The sequence below is a fragment of the Dipodomys ordii genome, unplaced genomic scaffold, assembly GCF_000151885.1.
Source record: "Dipodomys ordii isolate 6190 unplaced genomic scaffold, Dord_2.0 Scaffold143, whole genome shotgun sequence".
Classification (NCBI taxonomy): domain Eukaryota; kingdom Metazoa; phylum Chordata; class Mammalia; order Rodentia; family Heteromyidae; genus Dipodomys; species Dipodomys ordii.
Window position 1 is genome coordinate 433621 of NW_012267359.1, and position 7908 is coordinate 441528.

The following is a 7908-nucleotide window of genomic DNA, read 5'->3' on the forward strand; positions in this document are numbered from 1 at the left end:
GTTTTTTTCTTTCTTGCTTTTGTTTTTAACATATCTAAAATGTACTATGTGATTTTTTTTGTTTCTTTTGTATGTTCTTTGACTGTATTTACATTCTATTTTTAAAATTATTTCTTTATTACTTTTTTTTTTCGTGGGCTTGAACTCTGGGACTGGGCACTGTTCTTTAGCTCTTCAGCTCAAGGCTAACACTCTACCACTTGAGCCACAGCACCAATTCCGGTTTTCTGGTAGTTTATTGGAGATAAGAGTCTCACAGACTTTCCTACCTGGGCTGGCTTTGAACCCTGATCCTCAGATCTCAGCCTCCTGAGTAGCTAGGATTACAAGCATGAGCCGCCAGCGCCTGGCTCTTCATTACTTTTAAGTAGTTGTACAAAGGGATTCCAATTTAACATGTCAGTTTATGAGTACAATGCATCGTGATCAATGTCACCCTTTCACCATTCCCTCCCTCTGTCTCCCCATCCTTCCTCATCCCCTCCATCAACCTAGTACCATTTTCCCTATATATACATTGAATATTACAACTGTATTCTCCCACCTTTCCTCTCTTCATTTTCTACCCCTCCCTTTGATCTCCCCTCTCCACGTGACACATCAGGTTCCAACTTCCTGGTATTCATTTTGTTAGACTGAAATTAGTTGCTCAAAGGAGGTACACCACCAGAATTCTCCCCTGTAAATACCATACTTTAATTAATATATAATAATGACTTTTTATATATGCATATAACTCTGTATATGTTTACATATCTATTTATACATTAGATCTACCTTCCACATATGTCCTTCATTTCTCTGAATCTGACTTCACTTAACATAACATTTTCAAATTATCTGCAACGGATATAACATTATTTTTCCTGAGGGACAAGTAAAATTCCATGCAATATCTCTCACATTTTCTTGATCCATTCATCCACTGAAGGGCATCTGGTCTGTTTCCATAACCTGGCTATGGTGACTAGTCTTAAGCAGCCCCCACCCTCTCACACACCCATGCCCTGTACCTGTGGTGCTCCTTTAAAAATAAGTAGCTCCAAAAGAATCTAAAGTATTTTTCAAGGGTTAAGAAACTATCAGCACTATTTATGATCTGTCAGCTTTGAGATAACATCGAAGTCCACTGTACAGCGCAGCTGTAATGCTGATTGCCCTCCTTAATTCTGCTAAATGCTTTTATCTACTTCTTCTGCCTCTCTAAGTGAACTTAGCTCTGCTCTTCCAGATTTTGGTGACAATGACAACTTGTCAGGAACAGCTCTTCTCTCAGACTGCTGGGGCCAGAGTTGTGTTCTCAGCAGGGAACTTATGGGAAGACAGCCTGTATGGTATCCGAGGAGAATTGGGCAGGTCCAAGGCTCTCTGGCCAGACCCACATCCCTATGGGGGTGGGTGGAAAACTGGCTGACAGCCTCTCTCCGTACAAGGCAGGGTTCTGGAACTTGCTCCTTGGCTTCCACTTTGTCCAGCAACTTCTCCACCAGCTTCTGGAATGCTGGTGAATTCAGCTGGGAATTAGAAACAAAGCAACAACAACAAAAAAAAACAAGATGGCAAAATAAGCAACAAATTAAAAAAGGGGACAGGGAAGACTCAGCAATGGATTAGAATGATCAAAATTCATCTGTGAAAAAACAAACATTTGTTTTTTCCCACTCGTGAGACCTAGTTCTTCTGGACAGCATCTATAGTCAGAAGCTATAATCTTACATCGGGCTGTTTGGTTGACTTATGCACTCTTGCTAGTTTTAATTTATGATATTGTTTGCTTGGGTTGAAACTGTTTTTCCTTCAGCTCTCAGCAACGCAGATTACTTCAACTAAATAAAATTACTATGTTGTTTGGCTACTAAAGTCACTGCCCTGGTGAACTGGAAGATTCAGCAAAGCAGAAAGAATGCAATGATATAAAACTCAGTTCAAAAATGGTAATAACTCTTTTGAGAAATATTACACCTAAGATAAGAATCAGCCTTAAATGTGTAAGGTATATTAAATAGGTAGGTTTCATTAGGTAGCTGGTGAAGAGAACACCACACCCTATTCAGGCAGGAGAAGTTTATTTACCGAACTGCTGCCCCCCAGACATGCATGGTAGAGAGGCGTGGCTGAAAAGGAAGGGGTGATCCATCCCTGGGCCAGGATTTATCTAGGCCAGGGACAGGAAGAGGTGTGGCCAGGTGGGGAAAGGTATGGACACACTGGATCCAGATGTGACCTCAGGGTCTGGGACCCTCCTAAAGTCAGATGGGAGGCATGTGACCGGAGGTGGCCCAGGATGTGACCTAGCATGAGGGGAAGGTGACTGCTTTCAGGTATGCCAGTGACCTAGGTAACAGATACTGGGCAGAAACTTAGCCAAGAGGTAGGAAGGTGTCCCTGTGCAGACCTTACAAAACGTACTCACAAACTTGATCAGCCATCACTCTTGTCTAGTTCTAGAACATTCTACCTCCCTGAAAGAAACCCAGTACACCTTCTATTCCTTTTTCCCTTGAGCACCTGTCAGCCACTAGCCTACTTTTGTCTGGGGGATTTGCCTATTGGGTAGTTCATATAAGTGGAATCATAAAATAGGCAGCCTTTTGCAACTAACTCCTGAATGTATTTGTTTATTATTGGTTTATTTGTTAATTTATTATATAATTTTATTGTGCCCACATTGGGGCTTGAACTCAGATTGCCTGGCATTATCACTTTTTCATTCAAGATTGGTGCTCTGCCACTTCAGCCACACCTTTACTTCTGGCTTTTGGCTGGATAATTAAGATAAAGAGTCATAAACTTTTCTTCCTGAACTGGCCTTGAACCTAGATTCTGAGATCTCAGCCTACTGAGTAGCTAGGATTACAGGTGTGAGGCACTGCTACCGAGCTATGTTTAAACTTTTGAGAAGCTGCTTGGCTGTTTTCTGAAGTACGTGCACAACTTATTTATTTCTGATATTAGTCTGTAAGAGTTTCATTTCTCTACATCCCTATTAGGCATTACTGTTATGATCATCATCATCATGATCATCATCATTATTATTTTAGTCATTTACTGAGTATGTGCTGATCTCTCTGTGGTTTTGCTTTGCATTGCTCTGTGGTTGATAATATTAAGCATTTTTTTAGGTTTCTTTGCTATTTGTATATCTTTGGATAAAGTCTATTCAAATAATCTCTCATTTCATTATTGTTAACTTATTAATGTTCTGCATATATTTTGGATACCAATTCCTTATATGTGATTTGCAAGTATTTTTCTCCCATCTTATGGATTGTCTTTTCATTTGTATTAGTATTATCATTTGAAGCACAAATACTTTTAATTTTTTTGGGGGGGTGCCAGTACCAGGGCTTGAACTCAGGGCCTGAGAACTGTCCCTGAGTTTTTTGTTAAGGGCTAGCACTCTACCACTTAAGTCACAACTCCACTAATATTTTGCTGGTTAATTAGAGATAAGATTCTGTTGGATTTTTCTTTCGGGGCTGGCTTTGAACTAGGGTCATCATATCTCAGCTTTCTGAGTAGGTGTCAACCATCTAGTTTCTCTTTTATTTGTGCTTTTGGTTTTAGATCTACAAAACACCAGGTCATAAATATTTACTCTTAAGATTTTTTTATTTTTATACTTTTTTTCTCTCTCATATTTGCATCTTGGATTCATTTTGAGTTAATTTTTTGTATGCTGTGAAGTAAGTATCCTGCTTTTGTTTTGCAGTGAATATCAAGTTGTCTCAGTACCAAGTTCATTTTTTTATTTTTATTTTATTTTATTTGTGAACATATTGTACAGAGGGGTTACAATTACATGGGCAGAATAATGCATACATTCCTTACCAAGCATTGCAGTCTCCTCCTTTGTTTACCCTTCACATCCCTTCCCAGCCTTCCCCCTCCCCCACAATCCTCCCTTCCTCCCCGCCCCCCACACCGACGTTGTAAAGTTTTCGACATGACAACTTTCAGTACCAAGTTTTGAAAGAACTATTCTTTCCCTATAATTATCTTAACAATTGTTGAAGAACAAGGTTTATTTCTAGATTCTCCATTCTCTTCCATTGATCTGCTTCTTGATTATTGTAGTTTATTTAAAAGAAAACTTGCCTAGAAGATAGTGAGGAAGGGTTGACATTGTAAAAAAGAAATGTACTCATTACTTGACTTATGTAACTGTACCTCCTCTGTACATCACCTTCACAATAACAATACAAATAAAAAAAATTAAAAAAAGTTTTGAAATTGAGAAGTGTGAGTCTTTCAACTTTTGTTTTTTCCTTTTCTTGACAGTTTTGGTTGTATTCCCATATGGATTTTTAGTTAGGATAATATTGTCAAAGATAGTCTTCTTGTGTGCAAAAAAAGGCAGCTAAGGATTTTTGACACATATTAAGTATAAAAAGTTATGTTTTATTATGACATTTCCACCATGTATATAATGTACTTGATTATAGTTGCCCTTTCCCATTTTCCTTTCTTAAAATCCCTTCCCTACATCCCTCTTTCCTCCTTCACATTCCCACTAGTCCCGAAGCTGGAAAAGGATTTATTTTAAAAAAACAGTGCAAAGTGATGATTTGACCACCACCATTACACTTATGCTAATTAGTAAGAAGAGATGATTGTAGATTGCTTGTAGTGAGATAGAGTAAGTATATTAGAGTATATTTGGAATAAATGTTCACCAACTAGTAGGATTTTGGGTAAGATTTTTGTTTTTTTTCCTCTATAAACTTGAAGTAATAACAATTTGTACAATATAGGTTGGATATTAAAAATCAAACTAGGTCCAAGCACTGGTTGGTCATGCCTGTAATCCTAGTTACTCAGGAGACAGATTTGAGGATTGGAGTTCAAAGCTAGCTCAAGCAGGAAAGTGTGTGAATTACTTATCTCCAATTAACCACCAAAAAGCTGGAAGTGAAGCCGTGGCTCAAGTGGTAGAATGCAATCCTTGAGAGTAAAAGATATCAGACAGTATGTAGGTCCTGAGTTCAAGCCCCAGTACCTACCCTCTCCCACATAGACACACAAAGAATCAAGCCAGGTAACTTGTTTTTCTATATTCTTAGGAGAGTGGGTAATACATTCCTACCCAGTATGTAGAAGCAATTTTAATTGTTATTGGATATCCCCAACTTGTTTTAAAAGAGAAGAAATGAGATTACAGAAATTGTAGTATGAAGGAGAATTCTGGAAGCCCAGTATGAGAATAGCTGATAAAGAAAAACTTGATTCCTCACTTGGTAAAGTCTAAACAAGTGTCATAATGTAGGACAGGGCTTGATCGCATTCAGTATTGCTGGCAAAGAGAAGGATATATAAGTAGGCTCATAGTTTGTTTTTTGTTATTGTGACTTAAGTCTGCAAGGTCAGAGCTATCCTGCAACATCATTGTTTGCCTTTTTCCTCTAGTGCTCTCTGAGTGTGCACCGTGGAGTTTTCCAGTGATTGAATAATAATATTATTCTGATATCAGCTAATGGCATGTGTGCATTTATATTCTTAAATCTTAGCTTTCTGTTTTTAGTTTTTGTACCAAACACTGCAAATATCAACTATATAACTATGAACAACAACTTTAGAAATAATAGATTTTTTATTTGGTAGTACTGGGGTTTGAACTCAGGACCCTGGTGTTACTAGGGTGATGCTTCCAGCCCTGCTGGTTATATTTTTGGAGATGGAGTCTAATAAAGTTTTCTGCTGTAGCTCATCTCGAACCATGCTCCTTAAAGTCTCAGCCTCTAGTGTAGCTAGGATTCCAGGCATGAACCACTGATACCTGGCTGAGGTTATATTTTTAAAAAGTACAAAGGAATCTGCGAGCACAAAGTTTGGGATCTCCTGGAATTGATAACAACATCATCAACAACAATAATATAGTTTTCTAGCATCTCCTACATCTTCAGCATTGTGCCAACTGCTGTCCTTACTTACTATCCTGCTGCAGCCTGAGAGTGGTTAAGGGTTGCATCTTAGTGATCAGATATCTGACGCTAAGCCACGTACCAGTGTTTCATGCCAATCATCCTAGCTACTCAGAAGGCTGAGATCAGAGGAGGATAGTTCAAAGCCAGACTGGGAAGGAAAGTCCATGAGACTCTTATCTCCAATTAACTAGCAGAAGTGGAGTGGAGCTGTGATTATGTGTTAGAGTGACAGCCTTGAGCAAAAAAGCTAAGGGGCAATGCCCATATCCTGAGTACAAGCCTCAATACCAACAACAGAAAAAATAGATAAAAATAAGAAAATAGAAAGAGAGAGATTGAGTAACTTTTTGAGGATGACATCGCTGGAAAGTGACAGAGACCGAATTTGAACCTTTTGCATCTTGTTTTCTGGGCTATGTCTTAAGATTCTTCAGCTTTGAAGACTGAAAAGATATTAAACTTCATAGTGAACCTTTCCTCTGGAATCTGAGAAGCCAAAAGTCAAATATACACTGAACAAAGTTTTAGAAGCCAATTTTGGATCATGACTAGTTGATTGATTGTACCAGGATGGAGTCCATGATATTCCCAGAGATCTTACCTTGACCCTCCCAGCAATTTAAAAGACAGGCTTGTTGGCTGCCCTAAATCCTTGACCTCATTAGATTTATGGCTGTATCAGCAGGGAGCTGGCCAGAACACTGATGATTACGAGGCTGGAGTGCATTAATCACAAACTCCTTCCCAAGAGAAATTTGGGGTAAGGGAACATAGCAACCAAGAAGGAGAGTATAGATCTCTGCCTTGGGACTTGGGACTCTGGTTCCTCTTGTTGCCAATGTCTCCCCATTTTTTTATTGAAGAAAGAAAAGAAGATTAAGGATAACAAAATGAGCTGGGGATGGACTGTTGTTGATGTTAAAAATAAAGTAAAAGAGAATAGGCAAAATCCCAAATATTTATAGATTATAAAAAATTGGTTTAGACGTATTCTGTCATGGCTATCTGGATAAAGTAATTAATTTCTCCCAGCAAAAATCTTTTTCTTTCATTACCACTTATTACATGTGTGACACAGGGGACTCCATAGCTGACCTTGGCTCATGTCACAAGCCATGTACAGCTCATCTTTGGCAAATACTCTTGTCCTGTCTCCAATTCCCTGTTAAACTACAGAGCAAAGAATCTGAGTGATTTGCTTGAGATTCCACAGCCATTTATTGTAAAGACATCATGCTTTTGCCCTTTCTCTCCAGATGTTCCAGATTTTCTGGATTTTAAAAGGCTGACAAGACTTAAAAAGAGAAGGCAGGGCAAAAAGAAATGCAATATAAGGTGGACTTACTTTGTGTTTTAACAAGTAACAATACTTTTAAAGGAACTATAACCACTATTTAACGTCAGCATTTCTCATACAGAAGGAACATCTATCTGTCTATTTTACTGTCCTTTGAAAAGTCTAAGTCCAGCTTTATGTACTTCTTTCTGTTCTCCAACCTTCCCATGTTTTAAGGCACTATATTGGCAAAAGCCATCCTCAAGCTGATATTTGGCCACTGCTGAGTTATAGTTTTAAAGTAAGAAGAGGAGCATAACTGTGTTATTATGTTGTTTTTTCACTGCAATAAAATACCCAAGTGAATCAATTTATAGAGAGAAAAGTTTATTTTAGCACACAATTTGGAAGACTCTCATTCCTCTTAAAGGTTCCACAATTTTCTTGTAGCACTAATGTAAGGACAAAGCCTTTAAGGAGACAGGGAAGAGGGGGGTGGATTACAGAGCAATAATTCTCCCACAGTCACTATTTTGTGGGTGAGTACTGTGGTGTGAAAGTGTATTCAAAAGTCTATGTGTTCGTGGCTTAATTCCCCAAAGTTAGATTTTAATAGTGTTTGAGGTGAGACCTTTTGGAGGGAATTACTATAAGATGAAGTTCTAAGAATGGAACATTCTCTTGACTGCACCTGGTTTTGTAAGAAAA